Source organism: Dendrobates tinctorius, unplaced genomic scaffold (assembly GCF_039654945.1).
Source record: "Dendrobates tinctorius isolate UK_male_01 unplaced genomic scaffold, ASM3965494v1 ptg000047l, whole genome shotgun sequence".
NCBI classification, from domain to species: Eukaryota; Metazoa; Chordata; class Amphibia; order Anura; family Dendrobatidae; genus Dendrobates; species Dendrobates tinctorius.
The window spans coordinates 9,631,575-9,644,706 of NW_027361715.1; the positions used below are offsets into that span (position 1 = coordinate 9,631,575).

The 13,132-nt window shown below is 35.3% G+C and overlaps 5 non-coding genes across 5 annotated transcripts; all 5 read right to left on the reverse strand.

Annotated features, from left to right (window-relative positions):
• Window positions 1–1,038: 1,038 nt before the first annotated feature.
• TRNAQ-CUG (transfer RNA glutamine (anticodon CUG)) lies at window positions 1,039–1,110 on the reverse strand. Its single transcript has one exon. It is a non-coding gene; the product is annotated as a tRNA-Gln (tRNA).
• A 1,531-nt stretch (window positions 1,111–2,641) lies between these two features.
• On the reverse strand, window positions 2,642–2,713 carry TRNAQ-CUG (transfer RNA glutamine (anticodon CUG)). Its single transcript has one exon. It is a non-coding gene; the product is annotated as a tRNA-Gln (tRNA).
• Window positions 2,714–9,002: 6,289 nt separating this feature from the next.
• TRNAQ-CUG (transfer RNA glutamine (anticodon CUG)) lies at window positions 9,003–9,074 on the reverse strand. The gene has a single exon. It is a non-coding gene; the product is annotated as a tRNA-Gln (tRNA).
• A 1,524-nt stretch (window positions 9,075–10,598) lies between these two features.
• Window positions 10,599–10,670, reverse strand: TRNAQ-CUG (transfer RNA glutamine (anticodon CUG)). Its single transcript has one exon. It is a non-coding gene; the product is annotated as a tRNA-Gln (tRNA).
• Window positions 10,671–12,193: 1,523 nt separating this feature from the next.
• On the reverse strand, window positions 12,194–12,265 carry TRNAQ-CUG (transfer RNA glutamine (anticodon CUG)). The gene has a single exon. It is a non-coding gene; the product is annotated as a tRNA-Gln (tRNA).
• Window positions 12,266–13,132: the final 867 nt, after the last annotated feature.

Below are 13,132 nucleotides of genomic sequence, written 5' to 3' on the forward strand. Positions count from 1 at the left end.
GTGATTCACATGTGATGATGGGCCAGGCCAGTTAATCAAAACAAGATCTTTAGATGCCCGCAGGTTGGTTCTCCAAATCCAGTCCAGAGATATGAAACAACTTTTTGGGGGTAAACTAAGGAAGGTGTGCATTGATCTACTCAGATAATCATCAAAAAACCTACTTGGAAATTGACATTGTTGGCAATGATTGAATGCGCAGGGAGATCCCAATGGATTTCAAGTCCATCGCTTTAACAACTCAGCCACAACTTCTGAGATACCTTCAAAATTTCAGGCTTCACTAAAATGTAAAAATCTGATTTGAAGTCATCTTAACTTGAAACCTTGTACCGCTCAAGCCTTTCAACAGTTTAAAAGGCAGATTTAGTGTGAGTTGGCTCTGAAAACTTACTAAAGAATACACCAAAAAAGCTCAAAAGAAGAAAAATATTCATTTCTATGTAAACATAAAATAAAATTAGTCTTCGTATTTTCAGTCGTTTTGAGCATCTTTTAACTGCATAAAGTTTCCAAAACGGTAAAGTGACTATGTCAATTTCCATTTGATTTTTTTGCTTCGAATACCTTCCGTAATAAAATTCAAGTCAACTAGAAGCTTAGAAAGACACTTTAAAGTCTCTTAGTGACTTCTAGTTCCTTTTGTCACCTACAAAAAAGCCACAAGAACATACTCAACTGATGGACTAAACAATTGTTTTTAAATTGCCAAAAAATTCCTCAATAAAACATTATAGATAATTTTGGAAAAAACAAGAGAAAAGAAAATTCAGGAAAATAAGCTGGCGTTTCCTAAAGCCATTTTGATTTGAAATCATCATCAGATTTTCCCACCCGAATTAAAAATCATGGGAACATTTACACAAGTCATAGTATATAGTTGCTTGGTGTAACATACAAGATAAGAATTTTGTTTCCTGAAGTCAATGTTATAGGATTCCATGGATTCTTGCACCATTCAAATCAAGTTTCAAGTTTTCAAGTTTCATTCTAAAAGTTAAACATAGTAGAAATTATAATGCTAAAGATGAAACTTACTGGTTCCACTGAGATTTGAACTCAGATCGCTGGATTCAGAGTCCAGAGTGCTAACAATTACACCATGGAACCACACATGTAGCTGACTACTCTAGATTTTCTTGTGGTGAAAATGGAGAAGGGAACACATTAAGGAAATCATGCATGATGGTGAAACTGGCTTTAAAGCTGCAGTACAAATCTACATTTAATACACCATCATAAATTAATATCTCCTCCACTTTTAATCTACAAGTGTGCCTAGAATTCCACAGTATCACAATCAGGACAGTTTTAAAATTGTTTATGAAAACTGTGCCAGCTCTGTTACCAGGAAAAAAGGAGAGGAAAATAATTGCAAAACTTAAACTGCTAGAAAGCTGCTCATCCAGAAGTTGCTAAAGATTTTTCACTGTGTGGTAAAAGATTCCACCCGAGAGATAATATAAGTAGAATCGGTGCAAAGCAAAGCACATGTTCCAATCTATCAACCATGCCTGACATTTGTGGCAACTAGATGAGAGATGGAGAAGCACCTCTTACCTGATCGCATGAGGTCTCATCTTTTGATTAGCAGTGTGATTCACATGTGATGATGGGCCAGGCCAGTTAATCAAAACAAGATCTTTAGATGCCCGCAGGTTGGTTCTCCAAATCCAGTCCAGAGATATGAAACAACTTTTTGGGGGATAAACTAAGGAAGGTGTGCATTGATCTACTCAGATAATCATCAAAAAACCTACTTGGAAATTGACATAGTTGGCAATGATTGAATGCGCAGGGAGATCCCAATGGATTTCAAGTCCATCGCTTTAACAACTCAGCCACAACTTCTGAGATACCTTCAAAATTTCAGGCCTCACTAAAATTTAAAAATCTGATGTGAAGTCATCTTAACTTGAAACCTTGTACCGCTCAAACCTTTCAACAGTTTAAAAGGCAGATTTAGTGTGAGTTGGCTCTGAAAACTTACTAAAGAATACACCAAAAAAGCTCAAAAGAAGAAAAATATTCATTTCTATGTAAACATAAAATAAAATTAGTCTTCGTATTTTCAGTCGTTTTGAGCATCTTTTAACTGCATAAAGTTTCCAAAACGGTAAAGTGACTATGTCAATTTCCATTTGATTTTTTTGCTTCGAATACCTTCCGTAATAAAATTCAAGTCAACTAGAAGCTTAGAAAGACACTTTAAAGTCTCTTAGTGACTTCTAGTTCCTTTTGTCACCTACAAAAAAGCCACAAGAACATACTCAACTGATGGACTAAACAATTGTTTTTAAATTGCCAAAAAATTCCTCAATAAAACATTATAGATAATTTTGGAAAAAACAAGAGAAAAGAAAATTCAGGAAAATAAGCTGGCGTTTCCTAAAGCCATTTTGATTTGAAATCATCATCAGATTTTCTCACCAGAATTAAAAATCATGGGAACATTTCCACAAGTCATAGAATATTGTTGCTTGGTGTAACATACAAGATAAGAATTTTGTTTCCTTTAGTCAATTTTATAGGATTCCATGGATTCTTGCACCATTCAAATCAAGTTTCAAGTTTTTAAGTTTCAAGTTTCATTCTAAAAGTTGAACATAGTAGAAATTATAATGCTAAAGATGAAACTTACAGGTTCCACTGAGATTTGAACTCAGATAGCTGGATTCAGAGTCCAGAGTGCTAACCATTACACCATGGAACCACACATGTTGCGTACTACTCTAGATTTTCTTATGGTGAAAATGGAGAAGGGAACACATTAAGGAAATCATGCATGATGGTGAAACTGGCTTTAAAGCTGCAGTACAAATCTACATTTAATACACCATCATAAATTAATATCTCCTCCACTTTTAATCTACAAGTGTACCTAGAATTCCACAGTATCACAATCAGGACAGTTTTAAAATTGTTTATGAAAACTGTGCCAGCTCTGTTACCAGGAAAAAAGGAGAGGAAAATAATTGCAAAACTTAAACTGCTAGAAAACGGCTCATCCAGAAGTTGCTAAAGATTTTTCACTGTGTGGTAAAAGATTCCACCTGAGAGATAATATAAGTAGAATCGGTGCAAAGCAAAGCACATGTTCCAATCTATCAACTATACCTGACATTTGTGGCAACTAGATGAGAGATGGAGAAGCACCTCTTACCTGATCGCACGAGGTCTCATCTTTTGATTAGCAGTGTGATTCACATGTGATGATGGGCCAGGCCAGTTAATCAAAACAAGATCTTTAGATGCCCGCAGGTTGGTTCTCCAAATCCAGTCCAGAGATATGAAACAACTTTTTGGGGGATAAACTAAGGAAGGTGTGCATTGATCTACTCAGATAATCATCAAAAAACCTACTTGGAAATTGACATAGTTGGCAATGATTGAATGCGCAGGGAGATCCCAATGGATTTCAAGTCCATCGCTTTAACAACTCAGCCACAACTTCTGAGATACCTTCAAAATTTCAGGCCTCACTAAAATGTAAAAATCTGATGTGAAGTCATCTTAACTTGAAACCTTGTACCGCTCAAGCCTTTCAACAGTTTAAAAGGCAGATTTAGTGTGAGTTGGCTCTGAAAACTTACGAAAGAATACACCAAAAAAGCTCAAAAGAAGAAAAATATTCATTTCTATGTAAACATAAAATAAAATTAGTCTTTGTATTTTCAGTCGTTTTGAGCATCTTTTAACTGCATAAAGTTTCCAAAACGGTAAAGTGACTATGTCAATTTCCATTTGATTTTTTTGCTTCTAATACCTTCCATAATACAATTCAAGTCAACTAGAAGCTTAGAAAGACACTTTAAAGTCTCTTAGTGACTTCTAGTTCCTTTTGTCACCTACAAAAAAGCCACAAGAACATACTCAACTGATGGACTAAACAATTGTTTTTAAATTGCCAAAAAATTCCTCAATAAAACATTATAGATAATTTTGGAAAAAACAAGAGAAACGAAAATTCAGGAAAATAAGCTGGTGTTTCCTAAAGCCATTTTGATTTGAAATCATCATCAGATTTTCCCACCCGAATTAAAAATCATGGGAACATTTCCACAAGTCATAGAATATAGTTGCTTGGTGTAACATACAAGATAAGAATTTTGTTTCCTGAAGTCAATTTTATAGGATTCCATGGATTCTTGCACCATTCAAATCAAGTTTCAAAGTTTCATTCTAAAAGTTGAACATAGTAGAAATTATAATGCTAAAGATGAAACTTACAGGTTGCACTGAGATTTGAACTCAGATCGCTGGATTCAGAGTCAGAGTGCTAACGATTACACCATGGAACCACACGTGTATCTGACTACTCTAGATTATCTTGTGGTGAAAATGGAGAAGGGAACACATTAAGGAAATCATGCATGATGGTGAAACTGGCTTTAAAGCTGCAGTACAAATCTACATTTAATACACCATCATAAATTAATATCTCCTCCACTTTTAATCTACAAGTGTGCCTAGAATTCCACAGTATCACAATCAGGACAGTTTTAAAATTGTTTATGAAAACTGTGCCAGCTCTGTTACCAGGAAAAAGGAGAGGAAAATAATTGCAAAACTTAAACTGCTAGAAAGCTGCTCATCCAGAAGTTGCTAAAGATTTTTCACTGTGTGGTAAAAGATTCCACCCCAGAGATAATATAAGTAGAATCGGTGCAAAGCAAAGCACATGTTCCAATCTATCAACCATACCTGACATTTGTGGCAACTAGATGAGAGATGGAGAAGCACCTCTTACCTGATCGTACGAGGTCTCATCTTTTGATTAGCAGTGTGATTCACATGTGATGATGGGCCAGGCCAGTTAATCAAAATAAGATCTTTAGATGCCCGCAGGTTGGTTCTCCAAATCCAGTCCAGAGATATGAAACAACTTTTTGGGGGATAAACTAAGGAAGGTGTGCATTGATCTACTCAGATAATCATCAAAAAACCTACTTGGAAATTGACATAGTTGGCAATGATTGAATGCGCAGGGAGATCCCAATGGATTTCAAGTCCATCGCTTTAACAACTCAGCCACAACTTCTGAGATACCTTCAAAATTTCAGGCCTCACTAAAATTTAAAAATCTGATGTGAAGTCATCTTAACTTGAAACCTTGTACCGCTCAAACCTTTCAACAGTTTAAAAGGCAGATTTAGTGTGAGTTGGCTCTGAAAACTTACTAAAGAATACACCAAAAAAGCTCAAAAGAAGAAAAATATTCATTTCTATGTAAACATAAAATAAAATTAGTCTTCGTATTTTCAGTCGTTTTGAGCATCTTTTAACTGCATAAAGTTTCCAAAACGGTAAAGTGACTATGTCAATTTCCATTTGATTTTTTTGCTTCGAATACCTTCCGTAATAAAATTCAAGTCAACTAGAAGCTTAGAAAGACACTTTAAAGTCTCTTAGTGACTTCTAGTTCCTTTTGTCACCTACAAAAAAGCCACAAGAACATACTCAACTGATGGACTAAACAATTGTTTTTAAATTGCCAAAAAATTCCTCAATAAAACATTATAGATAATTTTGGAAAAAACAAGAGAAAAGAAAATTCTGGAAAATAAGCTGGCGTTTCCTAAAGCCATTTTGATTTGAAATCATCATCAGATTTTCCCACCATAATTAAAAATCATGGGAACATTTCCACAAGTCATAGAATATTGTTGCTTGGTGTAACATACAAGATAAGAATTTTGTTTCCTGAAGTCAATTTTATAGGATTCCATGGATTCTTGCACCATTCAAATCAAGTTTCAATTTTTTTAGTTTCAAGTTTCATTCTAAAAGTTGAACATAGTAGAAATTATAATGCTAAAGATGAAACTTACAGGTTCCACTGAGATTTGAACTCAGAGTCAAGAGTGCTAACCATTACACCATGGACCCACACATGTAGCTGACTACTCTAGATTTTCTTGTGGTGAAAATGGAGAAGGGAACACATTAAGGAAATCATGCATGATGGTGAAACTGGCTTTAAAGCTGCAGTACAAATCTACATTTAATACACCATCATAAATTAATATCTCCTCCACTTTTAATCTACAAGTGTGCCTAGAATTCCACAGTATCACAATCAGGACAGTTTTAAAATTGTTTATGAAAACTGTGCCAGCTCTGTTACCAGGAAAAAAGGAGAGGAAAATAATTGCAAAACTTAAACTGCTAGAAAGCTGCTCATCCAGAAGTTGCTAAAGATTTTTCACTGTGTGGTAAAAGATTCCACCTGAGAGATAATATAAGTAGAATCGGTGCAAAGCAAAGCACATGTTCCAATCTATCAACTATACCTGACATTTGTGGCAACTAGATGAGAGATGGAGAAGCAGCTCTTACCTGATCGCATGAGGTCGCATCTTTTGATTAGCAGTGTGATTCACATGTGATGATGGGCCAGGCCAGTTAATCAAAACAAGATCTTTAGATGCCCACAGGTTGGTTCTCCAAATCCAGTCCAGAGATATGAAACAACTTTTTGGGGGATAAACTAAGGAAGGTGTGCATTGATCTACTCAGATAATCATCAAAAAACCTACTTGGAAATTGACATAGTTGGCAATGATTGAATGCGCAGGGAGATCCCAATGGATTTCAAGTCCATCGCTTTAACAACTCAGCCACAACTTCTGAGATACCTTAAAAATTTCAGGCCTCACTAAAATTTAAAAATCTGATGTGAAGTCATCTTAACTTGAAACCTTGTACCGCTCAAGCCTTTCAACAGTTTAAAAGGCAGATTTAGTGTGAGTTGGCTCTGAAAACTTACTAAAGAATACACCAAAAAAGCTCAAAAGAAGAAAAATATTCATTTCTATGTAAACATAAAATAAAATTAGTCTTCGTATTTTCAGTCGTTTTGAGCATCTTTTAACTGCATAAAGTTTCCAAAACGGTAAAGTGACTATGTCAATTTCCATTTGATTTTTTTGCTTCGAATACCTTCCGTAATAAAATTCAAGTCAACTAGAAGCTTAGAAAGACACTTTAAAGTCTCTTAGTGACTTCTAGTTCCTTTTGTCACCTACAAAAAAGCCACAAGAACATACTCAACTGATGGACTAAACAATTGTTTTTAAATTGCCAAAAAATTCCTCAATAAAACATTATAGATAATTTTGGAAAAAACAAGAGAAAAGAAAATTCAGGAAAATAAGCTGGCGTTTCCTAAAGCCATTTTGATTTGAAATCATCATCAGATTTTCCCACCCGAATTAAAAATCATGGGAACATTTACACAAGTCATAGAATATAGTTGCATGGTGTAACATACAAGATAAGAATTTTGTTTCCTGAAGTCAATTTTATAGGATTCCATGGATTCTTGCACCATTCAAATCAAGTTTCAAAGTTTCAAGTTTCATTCTAAAAGTTGAACATAGTAGAAATTATAATGCTAAAGATGAAACTTACAGGGTCCACTGAGATTTGAACTCAGATCGCTGGATTCAGAGTCTAGAGTGCTAACCATTACACCATGGAACCACACATGTAGCTGACTACTCTAGATTTTCTTGTGGTGAAAATGGAGAAGGGAAACACATTAAGGAAATCATGCATGATGGTGAAACTGGCTTTAAAGCTGCAGTACAAATCTACATTTAATACACCATCATAAATTAATATCTCCTCCACTTTTAATCTACAAGTGTGCCTAGAATTCCACAGTATCACAATCAGGACAGTTTTAAAATTGTTTATGAAAACTGTGCCAGCTCTGTTACCAGGAAAAAGGAGAGGAAAATAATTGCAAAACTTAAACTGCTAGAAAGCTGCTCATCCAGAAGTTGCTAAAGATTTTTCACTGTGTGGTAAAAGATTCCACCCGAGAGATAATATAAGTAGAATCGGTGCAAAGCAAAGCACATGTTCCAATCTATCAACCATACCTGACATTTGTGGCAACTAGATGAGAGATGGAGAAGCACCTCTTACCTGATCGCACGAGGTCGCATCTTTTGATTAGCAGTGTGATTCACATGTGATGATGGGCCAGGCCAGTTAATCAAAACAAGATCTTTAGATGCCCGCAGGTTGGTTCTCCAAATCCAGTCCAGAGATATGAAACAACTTTTTGGGGGATAAACTAAGGAAGGTGTGCATTGATCTACTCAGATAATCATCAAAAAACCTACTTGGAAATTGACATAGTTGGCAATGATTGAATGCGCAGGGAGATCCCAATGGATTTCAAGTCCATCGCTTTAACAACTCAGCCACAACTTCTGAGATACCTTCAAAATTTCAGGCCTCACTAAAATTTAAAAATCTGATGTGAAGTCATCTTAACTTGAAACCTTGTACCGCTCAAGCCTTTCAACAGTTTAAAAGGCAGATTTAGTGTGAGTTGGCTCTGAAAACTTACTAAAGAATACACCAAAAAAGCTCAAAAGAAGAAAAATATTCATTTCTATGTAAACATAAAATAAAATTAGTCTTCGTATTTTCAGTCGTTTTGAGCATCTTTTAACTGCATAAAGTTTCCAAAACGGTAAAGTGACTATGTCAATTTCCATTTGATTTTTTTGCTTCGAATACCTTCCGTAATAAAATTCAAGTCAACTAGAAGCTTAGAAAGACACTTTAAAGTCTCTTAGTGACTTCTAGTTCCTTTTGTCACCTACAAAAAAGCCACAAGAACATACTCAACTGATGGACTAAACAATTGTTTTTAAATTGCCAAAAAATTCCTCAATAAAACATTATAGATAATTTTGGAAAAAACAAGAGAAAAGAAAATTCAGGAAAATAAGCTGGCGTTTCCTAAAGCCATTTTGATTTGAAATCATCATCAGATTTTCCCACCCGAATTAAAAATCATGGGAACATTTACACAAGTCATAGAATATAGTTGCATGGTGTAACATACAAGATAAGAATTTTGTTTCCTGAAGTCAATTTTATAGGATTCCATGGATTCTTGCACCATTCAAATCAAGTTTCAAAGTTTCATTCTAAAAGTTGAACATAGTAGAAATTATAATGCTAAAGATAAAACTTACAGGTTCCACTGAGATTTGAACTCAGATCGCTGGATTCAGAGTCCAGAGTGCTAACCATTACACCATGGAACCACATATGTAGCTAACTACTCTAGATTTTCTTGTGGTGAAAATGGAGAAGGGAAACACATTAAGGAAATCATGCATGATGGTGAAACTGGCTTTAAAGCTGCAGTACAAATCTACATTTAATACACCATCATAAATTAATATCTCCTCCACTTTTAATCTACAAGTGTGCCTAGAATTCCACAGTATCACAATCAGGACAGTTTTAAAATTGTTTATGAAAACTGTGCCAGGTCTGTTACCAGGAAAAAGGAGAAGAAAATAATTGCAAAACTTAAACTGCTAGAAAGCTGCTCATCCAGAAGTTGCTAAAGATTTTTCACTGTGTGGTAAAAGATTCCACCCGAGAGATAATATAAGTAGAATCGGTGCAAAGCAAAGCACATGTTCCAATCTATCAACCATACCTGACATTTGTGGCAACTAGATGAGAGATGGAGAAGCACCTCTTACCTGATCGCACGAGGTCGCATCTTTTGATTAGCAGTGTGATTCACATGTGATGATGGGCCAGGCCAGTTAATCAAAACAAGATCTTTAGATGCCCGCAGGTTGGTTCTCCAAATCCAGTCCAGAGATATGAAACAACTTTTTGGGGGATAAACTAAGGAAGGTGTGCATTGATCTACTCAGATAATCATCAAAAAACCTACTTGGAAATTGACATAGTTGGCAATGATTGAATGCGCAGGGAGATCCCAATGGATTTCAAGTCCATCGCTTTAACAACTCAGCCACAACTTCTGAGATACCTTCAAAATTTCAGGCCTCACTAAAATTTAAAAATCTGATGTGAAGTCATCTTAACTTGAAACCTTGTACCGCTCAAGCCTTTCAACAGTTTAAAAGGCAGATTTAGTGTGAGTTGGCTCTGAAAACTTACTAAAGAATACACCAAAAAAGCTCAAAAGAAGAAAAATATTCATTTCTATGTAAACATAAAATAAAATTAGTCTTCGTATTTTCAGTCGTTTTGAGCATCTTTTAACTGCATAAAGTTTCCAAAACGGTAAAGTGACTATGTCAATTTCCATTTGATTTTTTTGCTTCGAATACCTTCCGTAATAAAATTCAAGTCAACTAGAAGCTTAGAAAGACACTTTAAAGTCTCTTAGTGACTTCTAGTTCCTTTTGTCACCTACAAAAAAGCCACAAGAACATACTCAACTGATGGACTAAACAATTGTTTTTAAATTGCCAAAAAATTCCTCAATAAAACATTATAGATAATTTTGGAAAAAACAAGAGAAAAGAAAATTCAGGAAAATAAGCTGGCGTTTCCTAAAGCCATTTTGATTTGAAATCATCATCAGATTTTCCCACCCGAATTAAAAATCATGGGAACATTTACACAAGTCATAGTATATAGTTGCTTGGTGTAACATACAAGATAAGAATTTTGTTTCCTGAAGTCAATGTTATAGGATTCCATGGATTCTTGCACCATTCAAATCAAGTTTCAAGTTTTCAAGTTTCATTCTAAAAGTTAAACATAGTAGAAATTATAATGCTAAAGATGAAACTTACTGGTTCCACTGAGATTTGAACTCAGATCGCTGGATTCAGAGTCCAGAGTGCTAACAATTACACCATGGAACCACACATGTAGCTGACTACTCTAGATTTTCTTGTGGTGAAAATGGAGAAGGGAACACATTAAGGAAATCATGCATGATGGTGAAACTGGCTTTAAAGCTGCAGTACAAATCTACATTTAATACACCATCATAAATTAATATCTCCTCCACTTTTAATCTACAAGTGTGCCTAGAATTCCACAGTATCACAATCAGGACAGTTTTAAAATTGTTTATGAAAACTGTGCCAGCTCTGTTACCAGGAAAAAAGGAGAGGAAAATAATTGCAAAACTTAAACTGCTAGAAAGCTGCTCATCCAGAAGTTGCTAAAGATTTTTCACTGTGTGGTAAAAGATTCCACCCGAGAGATAATATAAGTAGAATCGGTGCAAAGCAAAGCACATGTTCCAATCTATCAACCATGCCTGACATTTGTGGCAACTAGATGAGAGATGGAGAAGCACCTCTTACCTGATCGCATGAGGTCTCATCTTTTGATTAGCATTGTGATTCACATGTGATGATGGGCCAGGCCAGTTAATCAAAACAAGATCTTTAGATGCCCGCAGGTTGGTTCTCCAAATCCAGTCCAGAGATATGAAACAACTTTTTGGGGGTAAACTAAGGAAGGTGTGCATTGATCTACTCAGATAATCATCAAAAAACCTACTTGGAAATTGACATTGTTGGCAATGATTGAATGCGCAGGGAGATCCCAATGGATTTCAAGTCCATCGCTTTAACAACTCAGCCACAACTTCTGAGATACCTTCAAAATTTCAGGCTTCACTAAAATGTAAAAATCTGATTTGAAGTCATCTTAACTTGAAACCTTGTACCGCTCAAGCCTTTCAACAGTTTAAAAGGCAGATTTAGTGTGAGTTGGCTCTGAAAACTTACTAAAGAATACACCAAAAAAGCTCAAAAGAAGAAAAATATTCATTTCTATGTAAACATAAAATAAAATTAGTCTTCGTATTTTCAGTCGTTTTGAGCATCTTTTAACTGCATAAAGTTTCCAAAACGGTAAAGTGACTATGTCAATTTCCATTTGATTTTTTTGCTTCGAATACCTTCCGTAATAAAATTCAAGTCAACTAGAAGCTTAGAAAGACACTTTAAAGTCTCTTAGTGACTTCTAGTTCCTTTTGTCACCTACAAAAAAGCCACAAGAACATACTCAACTGATGGACTAAACAATTGTTTTTAAATTGCCAAAAAATTCCTCAATAAAACATTATAGATAATTTTGGAAAAAACAAGAGAAAAGAAAATTCAGGAAAATAAGCTGGCGTTTCCTAAAGCCATTTTGATTTGAAATCATCATCAGATTTTCCCACCCGAATTAAAAATCATGGGAACATTTACACAAGTCATAGTATATAGTTGCTTGGTGTAACATACAAGATAAGAATTTTGTTTCCTGAAGTCAATGTTATAGGATTCCATGGATTCTTGCACCATTCAAATCAAGTTTCAAGTTTTCAAGTTTCATTCTAAAAGTTAAACATAGTAGAAATTATAATGCTAAAGATGAAACTTACTGGTTCCACTGAGATTTGAACTCAGATCGCTGGATTCAGAGTCCAGAGTGCTAACAATTACACCATGGAACCACACATGTAGCTGACTACTCTAGATTTTCTTGTGGTGAAAATGGAGAAGGGAACACATTAAGGAAATCATGCATGATGGTGAAACTGGCTTTAAAGCTGCAGTACAAATCTACATTTAATACACCATCATAAATTAATATCTCCTCCACTTTTAATCTACAAGTGTGCCTAGAATTCCACAGTATCACAATCAGGACAGTTTTAAAATTGTTTATGAAAACTGTGCCAGCTCTGTTACCAGGAAAAAAGGAGAGGAAAATAATTGCAAAACTTAAACTGCTAGAAAGCTGCTCATCCAGAAGTTGCTAAAGATTTTTCACTGTGTGGTAAAAGATTCCACCCGAGAGATAATATAAGTAGAATCGGTGCAAAGCAAAGCACATGTTCCAATCTATCAACCATGCCTGACATTTGTGGCAACTAGATGAGAGATGGAGAAGCACCTCTTACCTGATCGCATGAGGTCTCATCTTTTGATTAGCAGTGTGATTCACATGTGATGATGGGCCAGGCCAGTTAATCAAAACAAGATCTTTAGATGCCCGCAGGTTGGTTCTCCAAATCCAGTCCAGAGATATGAAACAACTTTTTGGGGGTAAACTAAGGAAGGTGTGCATTGATCTACTCAGATAATCATCAAAAAACCTACTTGGAAATTGACATTGTTGGCAATGATTGAATGCGCAGGGAGATCCCAATGGATTTCAAGTCCATCGCTTTAACAACTCAGCCACAACTTCTGAGATACCTTCAAAATTTCAGGCTTCACTAAAATGTAAAAATCTGATTTGAAGTCATCTTAACTTGAAACCTTGTACCGCTCAAGCCTTTCAACAGTTTAAAAGGCAGATTTAGTGTGAGTTGGCT